Here is a 21,717-nt window from a genome sequence, read left to right as displayed (position 1 = left end):
TGGTGCGCCATTGGGTACTGGCTGGTTAACAGTGCTTTGACTTCCAGGAGTGATACCAGGACCCCTACCTCTGCCTCTACCTCTAGCAGCTGACTGTGACCCTCTAGGTGCAGAGACTTGTGCTGATCCTTCAGATGTAGCAGAAGGTCCAGACCGCCGCGGATAGTGTAATCCTTAGCGAAATGTCTGCTCCCTCCACAGTTAAAACATGCACCGGTAGCCTTGAAATAAACCTCACTATGAGTTCTACCACAAGTTTCACACTGTCGTACTGATAGAGCTCCTTGGGGTGGTTGCCGAGTCTGCTGACCAGACCGGGGTGGTCTTTGGCCAGAAAATCTGCCTCTGCCAGATCTACGGGAGCTGGATCCCCCAAACTGTTTTCTCTTTCCAGAACCACTCTCAGATGCTTGTCCCGTATTCTTTTCAGTCTTCTCTTTCTCTTGTGTACCCTTCTTCACTGCCCCTTCTGATTCTATTCTTTCCAATTCCAGGGCTTGTGAAATCAGCTCAGCGAAATTCTAATGTCGGAAACCCACGACTTGCATCCTCAAATTCGGCCTTAACCCATACTCAAACCTCTTACATCTATCTCTAGGGGTGGAGACTAAGCTTCCAGGGTAGTGGCTCAGTCGATAGAAGTCTCTCTCATATTCTGCTATGGTTCTGTCCCCTTGTTTCAAACTCAAGAATTCTTGCAACTTTGTATCCACATATGCATCGAGAACCCATTTCTGTCGAAACTCTCTCAAAAAGTCTGACCAGGTTAACACAGGTGGCTCAACCAGGCTATGGGGGATGGTCTTCCACCATTCATATGCATCCCCTTGCAACAAGGAAACAGAATACTCGAACTTTAGCTCTTCTGTACACTACAGCTTCCTAAAAACCCGTTCCATTCTTTCCAACCACTATTCTGCCTCCAGTGGATCCACAGTGCCTTTAAACTCGGTGGCCCCGAATTTCATCAATTTTTCATATTGTCGAGCTGAGGGTTGTGGTTGTGCTACAGGTACTTGCATCTGAGCTTGGGGTGGCACATTACCCGCCATTTGCTGGAAAAATGCAGCCATTTGTTGTACAACCGAGCGAGAATCTGCGGTCGGAGTAGGAGCTAGAGTAGCTGACTCACTCACGTTCTGGAGTGCTGGGGCTTCCCCTTGAACCTCAGCCTCAACAGATTGTTCTTCGGAATGATCTCCTCCTTCCATTCCGTTTTCCCAAATTTCTACTTCCTGAGATCAAACACAAGGAGGTTGACCTCCGTTAGTGCATATTCATGATGTAAATATGTCATATGTATCAATTAAAGACAGTTGAGCAGTTGTACTTATCAATAAAATATTCATACACATAGTCAAAATTTATTGAAAAACCAAGCTCTGATACCACTAAAACATGTCAAACCTTACCCCTCTGTAAGGCATAACATGATCCCGTAGAATACTTAATGAACTACCGAACTTCACCTACCGATAACTCATTAAGTACCCTACAAGGGATTTTAAAACAATTTTCTTACATTTTGGAAGTGGTGAGCATTTTGGTAGGAATTAAAAACCATTTATTCAAAGTTAAAATATTAGTAAAATTTTTTGCCCATTATAATTTTACCGCAAATTTTATAAAAATTTTGACAGAGTTCCGTTTGTATTTGGAGAAAACAGTTCTTCAAATACCTGAAAAAAAACACTTCCAATAATTTTCTCAACTCCCAACCTCCAATAAATCTCAAATCAACTCAATTCAACTCACTTCAAAATAATTCGACAATCCAATCAAAATTTATCATCTCAAAATATTTAATAACTTCATTTGTAACACCCCTATATTCGGTAGTGCGTTCTACTGTTCTGGTGATCAGTGTTGCCCGGACAGCTAGGATGCCTAGAACTACACTTGATATATGGGAGGAGACATAAAATAATGAAATATAAGAAAAGAAAATACAAGAAAAACAAAGGAAAAATAATAGCAAAGAAATGTAACCAAGTTAAGCGAGTCGAGAACCCTAGCGATGGGTGACCGCACCGGGAAGTCATGGCATGGACCGTTGACAAGCCCTGGACTGCGGGGAACCCTGGAAAATATTTTTAGGACTTAAAGAGACATCAATTGAAGTATAAATATCATTAGAAATATCAAAGAAAAATTAAAGTATTGGTACAAGGAAAAGTGAGAAATCGAAAAACATACAAAACCCGATGTTATCGAAAAATCGGGAATGCAACCCGAACAGGGGCATTGTGGTCATTTGACACCTCGAGTTGTCTTTTGACCTAAATGTCCATTAAAAATAAATAATATTACACTTGGAAATTATAATGAAAAATTAATTTAGGGGTACCTAATATAAATAGCAAAAATGGGGTTCAATTTAGGTAATTAACATATTTAAACATAAAAAAATGATTGATTTTATGTGAGTGGACCACTAAGAATTATAATATGGATTAAATATAATCATAAGTGGGCAGATTACTCCCACTCAAACATCATCTTCTTCAATTTTTTCAACCATGCCGAAACAAACTCCTAAAAAAAAAACTCCATAGCTGTTTTGCTTCAAACCTCATCTTCTCCTTCATTTTACCTCCAATCACCTAAGTGACTTCATTAAGTTTTATCTCCACATCATAAGGAAGACTTTGATACCAAAATCAAGAAGTTTAGTAAAGGTTTAGCAAGTCCCAACCATAGGTAAGTTTGTATTTTTGAATATTACTTTGTGAAACTTTGTATACATGTTATGGGTGTTTGATTTGTGAAGAAAATTTTTAAGTTTGAGGAGTTATTGATATATCCAATTTGGACAGCCATGGGGTTGTATGTTAATGAAATATTCATATGTATATTTGATGAGAATTTATGTTGAGTAGGGTGATTTAATGTCCTAGTAAGTTATTCCCATGTATATGTGGTGATTGTGCATTTGAAATTGAAGTGGAGGAAGTTATGTGAAACTTTGGCAAGGTGGAGCAATTCGGCAGCCTTGGGACTCTTTAATGAGTTTTTTAATTCATGAAGATATTGGGTGAATTATGACATTGAGGATTGATGAAAATGTATGTAAATTGACTGTGGAAATTGTATGTAATAATGAGTAGTGTTTATGTGAGTATATTGTTGTATTTGGACTTTATGAATTAGAGTTTTATTTGGTGTATTGAGGATGCTTGTATTCTGCCCAAAATGATTTTAATGTGAAGTGGTAAATGGTTTTGGTAATGTACCAAAACAGAATGGGGTTGAGAGGTGGATTTGTAGCAAGGTAAATGTGTAATGAATAGATGTTTAAGCAATGTAATTAAGGGCAGTGTGCATTTTATCCTATAACTTTAAATGTGTAACTCCAATTGGTATGAGACCAATTGGAGGTGAAACTAGGCACAAAATGTGCCAACTTTCATGAAGGAAACATACCAAAATTCTGCTTGCAAGGTAGCTTGAAAAATGACCAAATCCGGATTAAGTGCAAGTGAGGCCTGAAAATTGACCAATTGGGCAGCAGTTATTGTTTAGGCCATAACTCACTCCAAACAGGTCCAATTGACCTGAAATTTTAACCATGAATAGTTAAGACCCATATCTACAAGTCTTATGAAGACACCAAAGCCCAGAAATGACCATAAGCAAGTCAAACAGCTTGCACAAGTTCGGGTCCAAAAACTGGCCGAACCAAAGTTGACCAAATTTGACCTAAAATGACCTAATTTGATGCCATTTGACCAGCAATAGTAAAATGACCATAACTTGGTCTACATAACTCAGAATGATCTAAAATTTTGCCCCGCGTTCCATAAGACATTGATCTACAAGTTTGTAGTTTTGACCAAAACTTGAAAACCGAGGAAACTAGGTCGTCCGGCTAGGTCAAACTAGTATCCCAGAATCCAGCAAGTTGCAATAAAAGGCACTAAACAAGGAAATGAAATTGGTAACATGTACCAACCCTAAAAGACTATCGAATGTGACATATTAGTGACACTAAAACCTAATTTACCTAGAACGCATCGAGGGTCGATATATTAGGTGATTAAGCAAATAATAGCTTTCAGTGAATTACTTATCAAACATTATCGATAGAGACAGTTTAATTTAGTACTGAAACACTTCAAATTGTGTTTCTCAGTTAGTAAAGACTCAGGGAAAGGGAAGGAAACACTGAGTCCAGACCAGGAGACAGTTATCAGAGGTTTGTGCACAACAACTATTTCTTTTGAATTTTTCATTTGAAATGAATTATGACTATTTGTACATTATTGTTTTAAATTGTGGAAATGTGTTGAATGGATATTTATTGCTTGAAAAGCATTGTAAATGGTTTGAAACTGTGTAAAATTGTTTGAATGATATTGATGGATACTTATTGATTGAAAAGCATTGGAAATGGTTTGAAACCACAGCTATCATGTATATTGATTGTATTCCTCGCTAGCTTGTCTAGTGGGACGAATTGAATTCCCTCTCTGGCTGAAGTGTTGAGGTGTGTGCCTGTTGAGGACGAATTGGATGAGTACTCATATTTTTGCTAGCTAACTATGTTATTCCTCATTAGTCATCGACTTTTGGGACGGATTGAATACCTCATTAGCCATCAGCTTTTGGGACGAATTGAACTTTGGAACATGATTAAGCTGTGTGTGATTTATTGATTTGTATTATGAGATTGTGAAATGGAGTTAAATCCTTATTGACATTCACTGTCTTTTGAAGTTAAATATGTTTTGATCTCTGAGATGTATTGTGATATTGTGTTAAATTCCTTTTGACACTCATTGTCTTGAATTTAACTATGATTTTACATATCCATCATTTAAATGATTTATGAATTGTGATTTAAAGTTGTATTTGGTTAATGTTGTGCACCACTGAGACATTGTCTCAGCGATAGCTTTATTCTTTGTCGCAGGTAGACAGACAGGGCAGCAGACTAGGCTGCTAGTACCTCCAGCGAGAAATTACCGGGTATAATGAGTATACCAACATTTTGCATTTTATACTGTAATGTATGACCACTGTATGTACATATTGTTTTTGGTTTTGAGCAGTTGTAAATTCAAGTTGTACATTGAAGTTGTAAAATAATTATGAGTTATTTTGGCTTGTAAAAATTGTATTATATTTCTTTTATCTCAGTCTTTGAAAATCACTATGGATTTGAGTTGAGAAAAATGTTGAAAGTTGAAAGTTCAGTTACAGGAGCTACTAGACAAGGGCTTCATATGCCCTAGTGTGTCACCCTGGGGAGCACCAGTGTTATTTGTGAAGAAGAAGGACAGTACCCTTCGGCTATGTATAGACTATCGGCAGCTGAATAAGGTGACTGTGAAAAACAAATATCCTTTACCTCGAGTAGATGACCTGTTTGATCAGTTGATGGGAGCTTGCGTATTCTCTAAGATAAATCTCAAATCAAGCTATCACCAGTTGAGAGTGAAGGAGACAGATGTTCCTAAGACTGCTTTCAGGACCCGGTATGGACATATTTGAGTTTCTAGTGATGCCATTTGGGCTGACGAATGCACCAGTAGCTTTTATGGACCTAATGAACCGCATCTTTCATCCCTACTTGGATTGGTTTGTTGTGGTCTTTATAGATGATATCTTAGTGTATTCTAAGAACTGGGAAGAGCATGATGAACACCTGAGAGTAGTGCTACAGATACTACAGGAAAAGCAGTTGCATGCCAAGTTGTCCAAGTGTGACTTCTGGTTGGATGAGATATCCTTCCTTGGACACATTGTGTTAGCAGATGGGATCAGGGTAGATCCAAAGAAGATTGAAGCAATAGTTGAATGGAAGCCTCCCAGAAATATAACATAGGTCAGAAGCTTTTTGGGGTTAGTAGGATACTACAGGAGATTTGTGAAGGGATTCTCCCTTATAGCAGCTCCACTGACTAAACTGCTACACAAGAATGCAAAGTTTAACTGGAATGATAAATATCAAACTAGTTTTGAGAAGCTGAAGGCTATGCTTTCAGAAGCTCCAGTGTTGACAAAGCCAGAGTCAGAGAAACACTATGTGATCTACAGTGATGCCTCTTACAATGGGCTTGAGTGTTTTCTGATGTAGGAAGGGAAAGTGGTTACCTATGCTTCCAGACAGTTAAGGCCACATGAAAAAAACTACCCAACTCATGATCTGGTATTGGCAGCAATAATATTTGCATTAAAGATATAGAGGCATTACCTTTATGGTGAGAAATGCTACATCTATACGGATCACAAGAGTCTGAAGTATTTGCCAACCCAGAAGGAACTCAATCTGAGATAGAGGAGATGGATTGAATTCCTTAAAGATTATGACTGTGTGATCGACTACCATCCTGGGAAGGCAAATGTAGTGGCTGACCCACTGAGCAGGAAGTCCATGATGGCTTTAAGAGCATTTAAAGCTTGATTGTCTTTAGCACATGATGGGGTACTTTTGACTGAGTTGCTTGTAAAGCCAAGCTTCTTACAGCAAATACAAGAAGCACAGCTAAGGGATAAAAAGTTGCTAACTGTTATGGGCAGAACTCAAGAGGGGAAAGAGACTAATTATGAGTTGAAAGGTGATACACTTGAATTGTATAGATGTTTTTAATCACATTTGTATTTTAAATCATGCCATTTAAGCAAGTATTTTCATGCATAGTAGTTGATTTCATTACTTTTCATAAATTCTATTGCCAAGCCCTTAATTCCATGTTTTCTGCATTATTTCAAGTGTTTGGGTGAAACCCCAAAGAATGGGAGTGCAAAGGAAAGCTTGGAGAGGCAAAAAGACAAAGAATTGCTGCTGATACAAAGTACACGGGCCATTTAAACCAAGCCCTAGACCCATGTAACTCCCTGCCAGAAGAAAGTTAAGAGAATCGTTGGGAAACAAAGTACACGGGTCGTGTAAGGAGACCCGTGTAATCTGCAGGGACCCGTGTCAGTTTCTGCCGGGCGCAAGCTTGAAGAACCTTATGGGAACAATAGTACACGGCCCGTGTAATCAGGCTCGTGTAGTTGGCATAGACCCATGTAACTTTCTATGCCAAAACAAGACCACGCGATTCTCCCCTAGCAAGTTACACGGCCCTGCTTTGTGGGACCCGTGTAGTGACACACTAGCCGTGTACTATGCTGCAACCTATTTTCTGACTCGAATTCCTCTCCTGTTTTCTGATCGAAACGAGACTCCTAAAGCCCTTTAGACTCAAAATGACCTAACCCTAGGAGCGACCAATATAAATAGCAAAGAAAACAGCAGGAAGGGTGGTCGGTGACTGTCATCAGAATTGCTACTGAAGGTTGTTGTTGTCGGACTCTACATCAGTACCAAAAGAAGTTTTCCAGCTGAAGCTCCACAAGATTAAAGCTGCAAACTCTCTTTGGTTCCATCATTTCATCTCCTTAGACAGATTTTTATTATTTTATTTCTTTTGCATAACTCTCTTTTTATTGTTTTTACTTTTTATCATGACATTTTTTGAACTCACCATGAGTGAGCAGTTTTCTTATTCTGGATTTGGGAGAGTAGCTCTTATAATTATTATTATGGATGAACACTGAGTTTTATTTATTGGATTTGAGATTCATTTCTTGATTTAATTTCTTGCGATCTTAATGCATGCTATGTGTTAGTACCCACTTAGTCATGACTGTAGATGTTAATTGAAGGATTGAAAAGTGAAGATTAACATTAGAAAATCAAGATCTTGAACTTAGGAATTCTGACCTAGACATAGGCTGATACCTTTGTGGAACTTAAAAATTGGCCACAGGTTTTAAAGGATTTTAATTAATTTGATCACCATGAAAGTAGGGTTTGAGTTAATTAGAATACATCCTAGATGCCTTGAGAGAGGATTTAGGATAACTTAGGACTGATTTCCTGTTAGTAGTATGCCCTAGAGCATATCATTTAGTATGTATCTTGTATATATTTTATTAATAAAAGGCATTTCCACTTTTCCGTTTACATAATATATTTATGTGTAATAGAAAAGGTCCATTGATATTTTGTTAGAAATATTATTCTTAAGTTGTTAAGAATATGAGTGACAATATTTCTAGCACAAAGTATCATAAATAGGTTCACAATCAAGGATACTTCATAATAAGGACATGACTTATCCAGAAAGATTGTATTCATGTTTGTTCCCAAGTTATTTATATGAGATATAAATAAGATGGAATGGTGAGTCTCATGCCATATAACAAACATGATAGGCACTTATAAATGATAAGTAGGCGAACGGTGACACTTATGACAAGCACATGGAGTTTACTCTTGTCAATGTTTTGTCATAAATCATATCAGTGCATATAATCTTTAGACTGAGATAGCACAGTTATCTTGTATATAGGTAGTTTGAGTTTGATCTGCTTTCATACTTGTACGTGTATGGGTATATGGGCATCTGTTGGCTCCTACTAGTTATATATGGAGGTAGGTGTTGATCAAGATGGAATATGTTCCTCTAAGTAAATAGAGTTAAAATCCTATATTCATTTAATTGTTCTTGATGTTTCAAGTTCCTGGCCAGGACAGATAGATTTATTCAGAAAAGAGTTTCTGATGAGAAAAATCTTTTAATCAAGAACTGGAATTAAAAGAGAACATAATATTCATAACAAATGGAGTTTGACATAAACCATGACTCCAGCTTGAGTTGGGATTTTGTAACAGAGAGATTCTAGTGCATGGTAACATATGATTATAGGTTCATTTAAGGTAAATCTTATTACTAATTGGGTGGCCATGGCATGCTATGCTAGGTGTTAACCATGGTCTATGAGGTTCATAAAATGATTTAGAGAAATCATTTATGGTAAGAAAGAGTTCTGATGATATTAAGAGTTGATATCATGTCTCATTGCCAATTAGTGATGAGCCTAGTAAGTCACACACATACACAAGTTATCACCTATTTAAATATGATTTAATTAATTAATTAAAGAGTTTAATTGATTAATTAAATAGATTTGGTTTGCAATTAAATTGCAAAGTCCCTAGCATGACTGAAACCAAATCTAGATTATTGGATGTGTAGTATAAATTAAATTTATATTTAAAGTGTTTAAATATAAATTTAATTGATGAGAAATTAATTAATAGAGATTAATTAATTAATTTATATTTGATATAAATTAATTAGAAGAAGAAAATAATTATTTTGGGTTAAGAACTCAAAATTAAGACACAGGGGCATTTTGGTCATTTCACAGTGTGACACGTGGCACCATGAGATGGTGACACGTGGCACCATGAGATGGTGACACATGGCATAACACATAAGCTTGCCAAATGTTTTTTTAATCATGTAAGATGATTAAAATCAAGATTAAATATAGGTTTGACACTTGGCACAATGTGATTGGGTCACTTAAACCTAGAGCTAATCAAAAGGTGACATGTGGCTAGGGTTTAATGTGTTAACCTAGCTATTTAAGTGTGGTTATGAAAGAAAACATAACCAGCAGCCTCTCCTCTCAATTGTCACGCCACTTTGAGCCTCTCCAGCTATTTCTCTTCATCTCTCATCAATTCAAAGAGATTAGCCATCAATCTCTTGAATTAAGAACACTAGAAATTGTTTCTAGTGTCCTGCTTTATCTCTAATCTCTTAAAAGGCAGAACTTGAATTTCTAATTAATAGAAAAGGCTTTAGAAGCTGTTCAAGGGCTGCCATAGGTGTTCTTGGTGTGGACAAGCTAGAGGGACAACATCCGGTGTCCTCAAGACGAATCTCAAAGGCAGACACGCTGACACATTAAGAGGTTAGTGTAATCGTTCTTGATTTAATCTAGGGTTCTAAAATTAATCTGATTAATTTTAAAATCTTAAATGGCAAATACAGATCCAAAAACATATTAAAAGAGTTTTAATATGTTGTTTATCATTGAAATTAAATAGATAAAAATAAATCTTGCATGGTGCATGTGACCCTAGGTGAAAATTTTTGAATTCAATGGTATAATCTTGTGTTTTTCACGCCTGTTCCTTCAATTGGTATCGAGCCACTATATTTGCCATTTAGATTGTTGATTATATAATTTAATTGTGTGTTTGATCATGAGATCAAGAGATTCATTGCTGGTTGGATCATGAGGTGTGGCGGCACACATGGTGGAGCCACCATTGGTGGCGGCAACAATGGTTCCATGGGTGGTTCAAGGTTTGGCTTTTAATTCTGCAATTGTTGTATAATCTAAGGCCTATTCTTTGACTAATTAAAGTGTTTAATTAGTTGTTTTAATCACATAATTAAATTATGATTCAAATTAGAATTTTAAAAAATTGTTTGAATGTGATTCAAATCTGAATTTTAAAAGTTGTTTGAATGTGATTCAAATCTGAATTTTTAAAGTTGTTTGAATCATATTTAAATATGAATTTTTAAAAAATATTTGAATGTGATTCAAATCTGATTTTTTAAAAAATGTTTGAATGTGATTCAAATCTGAATTTTTGAAGTTGTTTGAATGTAATTCAAATCTGAATTTTTAAATTTGTTTGAATGAGATTCAAATTTGAGTTTTTAAATTTATTTGAATCATATTCAAATCTGGATTTTTAAGTTGAATATGAGATATTCAATTTAATTTAAGTATGTATGTTTTATTTAATTGTTAAATAGTGATATGCATGATGGATGATCATGGACTATAAAAGACCAATGTGATTGGATTTATTTCTTTTATGTTTCTTTGGGATTGTAAATTAATTAATTTATTTTAATTTATTTTGGGCATGTATTATTAAGTTTATAATATTTTTGGGTTGTAATTTCATTTATTTAAGTTCTTGTAAATTCGTCTTGGTATGCCAAGGATTACTATGTAATATTGGATTGCAAGAAGTTCAAGGAGGTCAAGAGCATTGGTGGGACCAGTGGGAGGAATTCAAGATCAAGTGTTGATTATGTACTCCTTCAGCAACTCTTGTAAAATGAATGAATGAAATGCACCTAGGAATGCCTTGATTCAATTCTTGGTGGCTCAGAATTGAATCCCTTAGAAAGTCCATGATCATACCATATTTACTGCTTATCCATGAATGCATGAGATGTATGGGAATGTATGCAATTATATGATATATGCATGCTAAATGGATAATGTGCAAAGTGAGACCTTAATAGTAATTAGAATGACCATAAAATCTTCCAAACAAATGATTAAGTTGGAAATGCTATAATTAAAGTAATTATAACATAGGCCCTCCATTGGGGCAATTATTTTAAGAAATTTTAAATAGTTGCATAAGATGCAATTTATTTAAGAGATTTTCTTAAGAATAATTGTTAAGCATGAGATGTTGTAAATATGTAAATGGTTTAGTGGCCAATATTGGATGTACCTGAGGACATTAAAATTATTTGCATAATTACTGGCTCAATGGGATCAACTTAACTAATGCAAGATAAGTCAATAATGGATGTACCTGAGATTTTGATCATTAGGGGCTAGGTAATGGATTGTACCTCTCATGAGATGTGATGTGCAAGTAGTTGCACAATAATAGTTTATTGTAATTCCAATAATGGATGTACTAGAGGATGATCAATAGAATTATAAGAATTCAATCACCCACTAGAAATCCATCCAACTAGGATTTCCGTTTTCTACTTTGGAAGTGTAGGATTCGCTAAGTTAGTGGGAGCACCAATTTGATTAAAAGACCATAATCATTTTGGTTAATTACATGATACATTTACTAATTAATCTGGTTATTTTCTGCAGTTAATTTTCTGATAAAAATGAGCACAAAACAACCACCACCATCCAATATCCTTGCAAGCATACTTGATCACAACAGGTTGACAGGACCTAATCTGTCTGATTGGCTAAGAAATTTGAAACTTGTCTTGAACCTTGAACATATAGGATATGTTCTAGATTCAAATGTTCCTGGTCCCTTACCTCCAGAGGCCACTTAAGAGGAACATGAAACTTTGGATAAGTGGAAGGAGCATGATATGAGAGCTAAGTGTTAAATGTTTGCTTCCATGAGTAATGAGTTACGTATAACATGAAAACTTGCAGAGTGCAAGTGAGATCCTCCTTCACCTACAAGAGTTGTATGGTGAGCACAGAGAATGCTAGGTATGAGATATCTAGACAGCTATTCCGTATGAGGATGTCTGAGGGACAGAATGTTGGGGATCATGTCCACAAGATGATTCGGCTGATTGAGCAGTTGGAACATCTTGACTTCAACATGGGTTTCCAACTACAAACGGATTTAATCCTTCAGTCCCTTCTTGAGTCTTTTGGGAATTTTGTAACAAATTTCCATATGACTAAACAGGAATGCACTTTAGCTGAATTACTCAACATGCTGGTTATTGCCCAAAAGAATATGCCAGGCAATAAAGGAAAAGAGGTAGCTTTGGTTGCATCTTCTTCTGCTGGAAAGTCCAACAAGAAGAAGGGCAATAAGAAAAAGAAACTTCAGATTCCTGGTCCTTCCAAGAAAATAGCTAAACAGAAAAGGAAGACTAAAGCTGAAAAAGGCAAAGGAAAGTGTTTCCATTGCTAACAGGAAAGTGTTTCCATTGCCAGTAAGAAAGTGTTTCCACTAGCCAGAGGATAGCAATCTAAATGAATGCAATGCCATGGTGAAAACCAACTCAAGTTCAAAATATATTTGGCACTTAAGGTTATGTCATGTTGTAGAAGATAGGATTACAAAATTGGAGAAAATGGGGATTTTATCCTCATTGGGTTCTGAGCCTACTCCAACTTGTGAATCTTGCCTTCAAGGCAAAATGACTAGATCACCCTTTGTTGGACAAGGGCTAAGAGCTGAAAATATTTTGGAACTAATACATAGTGATGTATGTGGTCCGTTTAAAGAAATGGCTAGAGGGGGCTTTCATTATTTTATTACCTTTACTGATGATAAATCAAGGTTTGGGTATTTGTATTTGATAAAATACAAACATGAATCCTTTGAAAAGTTCAAAGAATTTAAATCTGAAGTAGAAAATCAAACAGGAAAGAGTATTAAAGCTCTTCGATCAGATCGTGGAGGTGAATATTTGAGTCTCGAATTTGATGAATACTTGAGAGAGCATGGCATTGTTTCTCAGATGACTCCTCCAGGAACGCCACAGCTGAATGGTATATCTGAAAGGAGAAATCGTACCCTATTGGATATGGTACGTAGCATGATGAGCTATACTGATATGCCAATCTCCTTTTGGGGATTTGCATTAGAATCAGCTTTATATATTCTGAATAGGATTCCATCAAAATCGCTTTCTTCCACACCTTATGAGATATGGCATGGAAGAAAACCAAGTCTTAAGCATGTTAAGATTTGGGGTTGTCCAAATTATATCAAAAGTGAACACTGATAAATTGGAGACCAGATCAGAAAAAGGTCGATTTGTTGGATATCCAAAAGATAGTTTTGGATATTATTTTTATTTGCCTACTTCACAAAAGGTTGTGATAAGTAGAGATGCCACATTTCTTGAACAACAGTTTGTTCAAGAAGGAGGCAAAGGAAGGCAAATAGAGTTAGAATTGGAGAATTCTGACCAACCAATGCATCGATGGATATAGATCCATCTAGTCAACCTATACCCGTTGATGAAACATCTACAGCTGTTCCTCGTAGAACAACCAGGGTATCTCACCCACCAGTGAGATATGGTTTTCTTCATGAAGAAGAACAAGAGTTGTCTACTCATGAAGAAGTAGATCATGGGGATGATCCACTTACCTATGAAGAACCTATATCAGATATAGACTCTTCAAAATGGATTGATGCTATGAAATCCGAGATTGATTCCATGTATAAGAATCAAGTTTGGGATCTTGTTGACCCACCTGAAGGTATTGTACCTATAGGAAACAAATGGGTTTTCAAGAAGAAAATTGGTTCTGATGGAAAGGTAGAGACCTATAAGGTAAGGCTAGTAGCGAAAGGGTTTCGCCAAAGGCAAGGAATAGATTATGAGGAGACTTTCTCGCCTGTTGCCATGCTTAAATCAATTAGGATTTTATTAGCAATAGCTGCATACTATGATTATGAGATTTGGCAGATGGATGTCAAAATAGCTTTTCTCAATGGATACATTGAAGAAAACATTTTCATGGAACAACCTAAGGGATTTGAATCCCAAGATGGTTCCAAGGTATGCAAGCTAAAGCGATCCATTTATGGGTTGAAACAAGCTTCGAGGAGTTGGAACATTCGTTTTGATGAAGCCATTAAATCTTTTGGTTTTATAAAAAATGAGGATGAGCCATGTGTATATAAGAAGGTTAGTGACAGTGCTATCACTTTCCTTGTCTTATATGTGGATGACATCTCGTTGATGGGTAATGATACAGGTATGTTGACGACTATAAAGGTATGGTTGTCAAATACATTCTCCATGAAAGACTTAGGGGAGGCAACCTATATTCTTGGGATTCGCATCTATAGAGATAGAGCGAAAAGAATAATTGGTTTATTCCAAAGTCTATACTTGGAAAAGGTGTTAAAGAGGTTTAACATGCTTGATTCCAAGAGAGGATTGTTACCAGTGAGACATGGTATCCACCTTTCTAAAGAGATGTCTCCAAAGACACTGAAGAAAGAGATAAGATGGCCAGATTCCATATGCTTGGCTATTGGAAGTTTAATGTATGCAATGTTGTGTACTAGGCCTGATATCGCATATGTCGTTAGTTTGACTAGCGGTATCAATCCAATCCAGTTTGGAACATCGATAGTCACAAGAATATTCTTAAGTACTTGAGAAGAACTAAGGATTTATTCTTGATTTATGGAGGTGGAGACTTGCAATTGGATGGTTATACTGATTCTGATTTCCAATCAGATATCGATGATAGAAAGTCTACCTCTGGATATGTGTTCATTTGTAATGGAGGTGCGATCGGTTGGAAGAGTTCCAAACAGAGCACGCATCGCAGATTCCACTCATCGAGGTCGAGTATATTCTCGCATCGATCTCGCAAAAGAAGTCATTTGGATGAAGAAGTTCGTGATGAACTTACAGTAGTTCCTTCCATTGAGTCAGCAGTTCCATTACACTGTGACAACAATGGAGCAGTCATATAGGCTAAGGAACTAAGGTCTCACCAAAATCCAAACACATAGAAAGGCACTACCATATTATCAGAGATATAGTTGGGCAAGGCAATACAGCCATGCAGAAAATAGCATCAGCTGAAAATCCAGCTGATTCATTCACTAAGCCTTTGTCACAATCTCAGCTAGACTGACATCTTGAGAAGATGGGTCTAAGGTATTGTAATGAATGGCTCTAGTGCTAGTGGGAGATTGTTAGTAGTATGCCCTAGAGCATATCATTTAGTATGTATCTTGTATATATTTTATTAATAAAAGGCATTTCCACTTTTCCGTTCACATAATATATTTATGTGTAATAGAAAAGGTCCATTGATATTTTGTTAGAAATATTATTCTTAAGTTGTTAAGAATATGAGTGACAATATTTCTAGCACAAAGTATCATAAATAGGTTCACAATCAAGGATACTTCATAATAAGGACATGACTTATCCAGAAAGATTGTATTCATGTTTGTTCCCAAGTTATTTATATGAGATATAAATAAGATGGAATGGTGAGTCTCATGCCATATAACAAACATGATAGGCACTTATAAATGATAAGTAAGTCAACCGGTGACACTTATGACAAGCACATGGAGTTTACTCTTGTCAATGTTTTGTCATAAATCATATCAGTGCATATAATCTTTAGACCTGAGATAGCACAGTTATCTTGTATATAGGTAGTTTGAGTTTGATACTGCTTTCATACTTGTACTGTGTATGGGTATGTGGGCATTTGTTGGCTCCTACTAGTTATATATGGAGGTAGGTGTTGATCAAGATGGAATCTGTTCCTCTAAGTAAATAGAGTTAAAATCCTATGTTCATTTAATTGTTCTTGATGTTTCAAGTTCCTGGCCAGACAGATAGATTTATTCAGAAAAGAGTTTCTGATGAGAAAATCTTTTTAATCAAGAACTGGAATTAAAAGAGAACATAATATTCATAGCAAATGGAGTTTGACATAAACCATGACTCAAGCTTGAGTTGGGATTTTGTAACAGAGAGATTCTAGTGCATGGTAACATATGATTATAGGTTCATTTAAGGTAAATCTTATTACTAATTGGGTGGCCATGGCATGCTATGCTAGGTGTTAACCATGGTCTATGAGGTTCATAAAATGATTTAGAGAAATCATTTATGGTAAGAAAGAGTTCTGATGATATTAAGAGTTGATATCATGTCTCATTGCCAATTAGTGATGAGCCTAGTAAGTCACACACATACACAAGTTATCACCTATTTAAATATGATTTAATTAATTAATTAAAGAGTTTAATTGATTAATTAAATAGATTTGGTTTGCAATTAAATTGCAAAGTCCCTAGCATGACTTGAAACCAAATCTAGATTATTGGATGTGTAGTATAAATTAAATTTATATTTAAAGTGTTTAAATATGAATTTAATTGATGAGAAATTAATTAATAGAGATTAATTAATTAATTTATATTTGATATAAATTAATTAGAAGAAGAAAATAATTATTTTGGGTTAAGAACTCAAAATTAAGACACAGGGGCATTTTGGTCATTTCACAGTGTGACACGTGGCACCATGAGATGGTGACACATGGCATAACACATAAGCTTGCCAAATGTTTTTTTTTAATCATGTAAGATGATTAAAATCAAGATTAAATATAGGTTTGACACTTGGCACAATGTGATTGGGTCACTTAAACCTAGAGCTAATCAAAAGGTGACATGTGGCTAGGGTTTAATGTGTTAACCTAGCTATTTAAGTGTGGTTATGAAAAGAAAACATAACCAGCAGCCTCTCCTCTCAATTGTCACGCCACTTTGAGCCTCTCCAGCTATTTCTCTTCATTTCTCATCAATTCAAAGAGATTAGCCATCAATCTCTTGAATTAAGAACACTAGAAATTGTTTCTAGTGTCCTGTTTACATCTCTAATCTCTTAAAAGGCAGAACTTGAATTTCTAATTAATAGAAAAGGCTTTAGAAGCTGTTCAAGGGCTGCCATAGGTGTTCTTGGTGTGGACAAGCTAGAGGGACAACATCTGGTGTCCTGAAGACGAATCTCAAAGGCGCAGACACGCTGCAGCACATCAAGAGGTTAGTGTAATCGTTCTTGATTTAATCTAGGGTTCTAAAATTAATCTGATTAATTTTAAAATCTTAAATGGCAAATACAGATCCAAAAACATATTAAAAGAGTTTTAATATGTTGTTTATCATTGAAATTAAATAGATAAAAATAAATCTTGCATGGTGCATGTGACCCTAGGTGAAAATTTTTGAATTCAATGGTATAATCTTGTGTTTTTCACGCTTCCGTTCCTTCATTTCCATCAAGGAAAACAATCCTCAATTCAGTAAATAAACAAGGTAACATCCCTAGTAAGATTCAAGCATGAAATCTTAATTCCAGAATTGCTTCAAATAAATCATTTTATTTTAAGTTTATCATTTTAATGTTTAAAGTTAACAAACTTCATTCTCTAAGTATTCGATAGCCTAGACAGTCAAGATTTCTGTGTAGATTGGTACTTGCTAAACAAAATTCCTAGTGGGAATGATACTCTACTTATCACTTTATTACTTGTTAGTGATACGTGCACTTGCAGTGATTGCAAAATAGCGAAATAAGTTTTTGGCGCCGTTGCCAGGGAATTTTTTTTTTTTTTTAGTAATATCAAGGGATAGGCGATTTAGCTGATTTAGGCAATTATACTTATTATTTAATTTTATTTTACTGGTTGTATCTCTTTTCTTTTCTCTCAGGTGCCCGATCTGGTTTATAACCAAAACAAAGCCAGAAGAAATTTTAGGCTGTGATCCAGAAATAGACAGAACTCTGAAAACCATCAGGAGGGAAAGGAAACATTAGGAGCATGGTTAAGGAGATCCTGAAATCCCAACTATAGCTGATAATAATGACAGACTAAGACTCTTAAGAGATTACGAAGCTCCATCTGTCCAAGGATTTCAGCCCAGTGTCACTAGACCCACAATGGAAGCCAACAACTTTGAATTAAAACCAGCATGGCTCCAAATGATTTAACAAAACCAGTTTGCAGGTTCACCAACAGAGGACCCACACTACCACGTCCAGTGCTTTCTTGCCCTATGTGATACATTCAAGATGAATGGAGTGTCTGATCAAGCAATAAGGCTCAGAGCATTCCCATTCTCCCTTTGGGGCAGAGCAAGGAAGTGGTTACTTTCTCAACCGGCTAGAACATTCACTACCTGGGAAAACCTCTCTCAAGCTTTTCTAGCAAGGTATTTCCCACCTGCAAAGACTGCAAAGCTGAGGCTTGAGCTTAACACCTTCAGACAAAAGGAAGGAGAATCACTCTATGACGCATGAGAAAGATATAAAAACCTGCAGAGGCAATGTCCACACCATGGCATAGAAGATTGGCTATTGGTGCAAAATTTCTATAATGGATTACTACCCTCTACAAGGAGCATAGTTGATTCAGCTGCAGAGGGTGATCTAATGGAGAAAACCATGCCACAAGCACTTAAACTTCTAGAAAGAGTTGCATACCATAATTATGAGTGGTCAAATGAAAGAGGAAATGCAAGAAGAACTGCAGGGGTCCTGGAAGTAGATGCCCTAAGCATGATAAATGCCCAGTTTGATCAGCTCACAAAGAAACTCAAAAGAATGCAAGCCAACACAGTCGGTACAAATAGTCAACATGAGGGTAGCTGTGAAGGAGGATACATGAATTCATAATATAACAATTTCAATGAACCTACAGAGCAGATGAACTATGTGAATAATGGAGGAAACTTCAACCAGAGGCAGCCAAACAATCTGTATTCAAATACTTACAACCTTGGATGGAGAAACCACCCAAATTTCTCATGGTCCAATCAGCAGAACTAGCCAATAAACAAGCAACAAGGGTACAAACCTCCAGCACCCCATGGATTTCAGAACAGAGGTCAGAACTTTACACAGCCATCACTACCTCTCCAACCTCAACAACCTGAACTGAAAATGACCATGGAAACCATGATGGAAGGATTCCTAGCAGCTCAACAACAAAAAAATGAATTGATTAAACCGCTGACTTCCAGAATGGACCAACTTGCTACCCATAACAAGATGCTAGAGAATCAAATTGCTCAGCAAGCAAGTTCTTCAAGTAAGCCTACTGGCAAACTGCCCAGTCAACCAGAAATGAACCTAAGGGAACAGTGTAAGGCAGTTGTACTGAGGAGTGGGAGAACTCTAGTACAACCAGAGGTAGAATAGATAGAGGAAACCATAGGAAAATCTAAAGACCAAGCAGAGAAAAAGGAGGAAGAAGCTAAGAAAGATCAAGAAGAGGAAGCAAGGAAGACAAGGAAATTACCAAAACCATGCCAGCCTCCCCTACCTTTTCCTCAAAGATTTTAGAAAGGCAAACTAGAAAAGTATTTTGGAAAGTTTTAGGAAGTTTTACAGAAACTTTACGTTAACATCCCCTTCACTGAAGCACTTTCTCAGATGTCGTCTTATGCCAAATTTCTTAAAGAAATTTTGTCAAGGAAAAGGAAGCTAGAAGACTATGGAATAGTAGCTCTAACAAAGAAATGCAGTGCCATTCTGCAAAATAAACTACCTCCAAAGTTGAAAGATCCAGGAAGCTTCTCCATACCCTGTATCATTGGTAACAAGAAAATAGACAAGGCCCTCTGCGACCTTGGGGCAAGCATCAGTCTAATGCCTCTATCAATATGCAAAAAGCTAGAGATCAGGGAACTGAAACCCACAATAATCTCATTGAAATTGGCTGATTGATCTGTTAAATATCCTGTAGGGATACTTGAGAACATCCCTATCAAAGTGGGCAAATTCTTCATTCTGGTGGATTTTGTTGTCCTTGAGATGGAAGAAGATGTCCAAATTCCCATCATCTTAGGAAGACCATTCTTGGCAACTACCGGAGCCATCATAGACGTAAAAAATGGACGATTAAGTCTCAAGGTAGGAGAAGAAGAAGTGGAGTTCAACTTGTTTAACACAATGAAACACAAATTTGAACCTAATGAATGCTTCAAGGTTGACATAATTGACGAACAAGTTAAAGAGGAATTTCATAAGACACATCCTAAAGATCCTCTTGAAGCATGTATTATGTGCAACCACACAGTGGATGATGAAAATTCTGAAATAGCAACATGTGCACAACAGTTGGCAGCTCCTCCAACCCTACCTTTAGCTGAGGCTTCCGAGATTGAAAAGTTGAAGGAGGAATAAACCAAAGGTAAGCTCCAGGAAAACTCCAAACAAGTAGAGCTTAAACCTCTCCCGTCTTCACTAAGGTACGCATTCCTGGACTCAAAGCCTAATTATCCTATTATAATCAATGCTAGCCTATCTAAGTTAGAAGAGGAAAAATTGTTAAGAGAACTTAGGATCCATAACAAAGCATTAGGGTATAAAATAGAAGACCTGAAGGGGATCAGCACTTCGATTTGCATGCATAGGATGCCCATGGAAGAAAACAATAAACCCACAATCGAACATCAAAGAAGACTTAACCCAAACATGAAAGAAGTAGTCAAGAAAGAAATTTTAAAACTATTAGATGCAGGTATCATATACCCAATTTCTGATAGTAAATGGGTTAGTCCAGTACATGTAGTTCCTAAGAAAGGTGGGACAACTATTATCCAAAATGCAAGCAATGAACTAATTCCTACTAGAGTAGTCACTAGTTGGCGAATGTGCATAGATTATAGGAAATTAAGCAGTGCCACCAGAAAAGATCATTTCCCTCTTCCTTTCATCGACCAAATGTTAGAAAGGTTAGCAAAACACTCTTATTTCTGTTATCTAGATGGGTACTCGGGATTCTTTCAAATTCCTATTCACCCAGAAGACCAAGAAAAGACAACGTTCACTTGTCCCTGTGGAACATTTGCATATAGAATAATGCCTCTCTGTGACACCCCTTACCCGTCTATAGTGCAGCCGAGCAAGTTATGCCACTCAATGTGCTGGAGCATCAATTTATGTTTCTATTACAATTTATCCCTTTTAATTCATTTATTTTCAAATTTTGATAAATCTAAATTTTTTCGCAAATTTTATAGAAAATCCGGCAGAGTGCCTGTGACACCCCTTACCCGTCTATAGTATATCGGAGTAAGATATGTCACACAGTGTACCGGAACACTCTATTTCATCTCAATCATTTTTATTCTTCCCTAATTTATTTTTATTACAGTTTTGAATATAATTTATGAAATATAATTCATTTAAGTCATTTATTGAAATTATAATTTATTTGAGGTTCCGAAAATTTTATAGAAAATCCGGCAGAGTACCGGCTAAAAATGGAGAAAACAGTTCTTCGGAACCTGTGAAAAACACTTCCAATAATCATATTCAATCATTCTCAAACTCCAATATCAAAATCTCAATATGTTTTTCAACAACATTTCCATTCACAAACACAATTTCCATTATTTACATGAACATCAAAATACATTACATAAGTTTCAATTACACAAAAGAAAATAAAAGTTAGTTACAAAATACCAAAATGAAACCTAGTGTCCTACCAATGCACTGAAGATGGTGAGGTGACACGGACACTATGCAGAACTGCAGGAGGTCTCACCCAGCCTGTGATCTACTGGGCTCTCGGTCAGTATCTCCAGAACCT

At 36.3% G+C, this 21,717-nt stretch overlaps 1 non-coding gene across 1 annotated transcript; it reads right to left on the bottom strand.

Moving 5' to 3' along the window:
• Positions 1–18,353: 18,353 nt before the first annotated feature.
• LOC131178204 (small nucleolar RNA R71) lies at positions 18,354–18,460 on the bottom strand. The gene has a single exon (XR_009147337.1). It is a non-coding gene; the product is annotated as a small nucleolar RNA R71 (small nucleolar RNA).
• Positions 18,461–21,717: the final 3,257 nt, after the last annotated feature.

This window comes from Hevea brasiliensis, chromosome 2, assembly GCF_030052815.1.
Source record: "Hevea brasiliensis isolate MT/VB/25A 57/8 chromosome 2, ASM3005281v1, whole genome shotgun sequence".
Lineage (NCBI taxonomy): Eukaryota > Viridiplantae > Streptophyta > Magnoliopsida > Malpighiales > Euphorbiaceae > Hevea > Hevea brasiliensis.
Note: the sequence above shows the minus strand (reverse complement) of the source record. Positions and strands in the feature narration are given on the sequence as shown.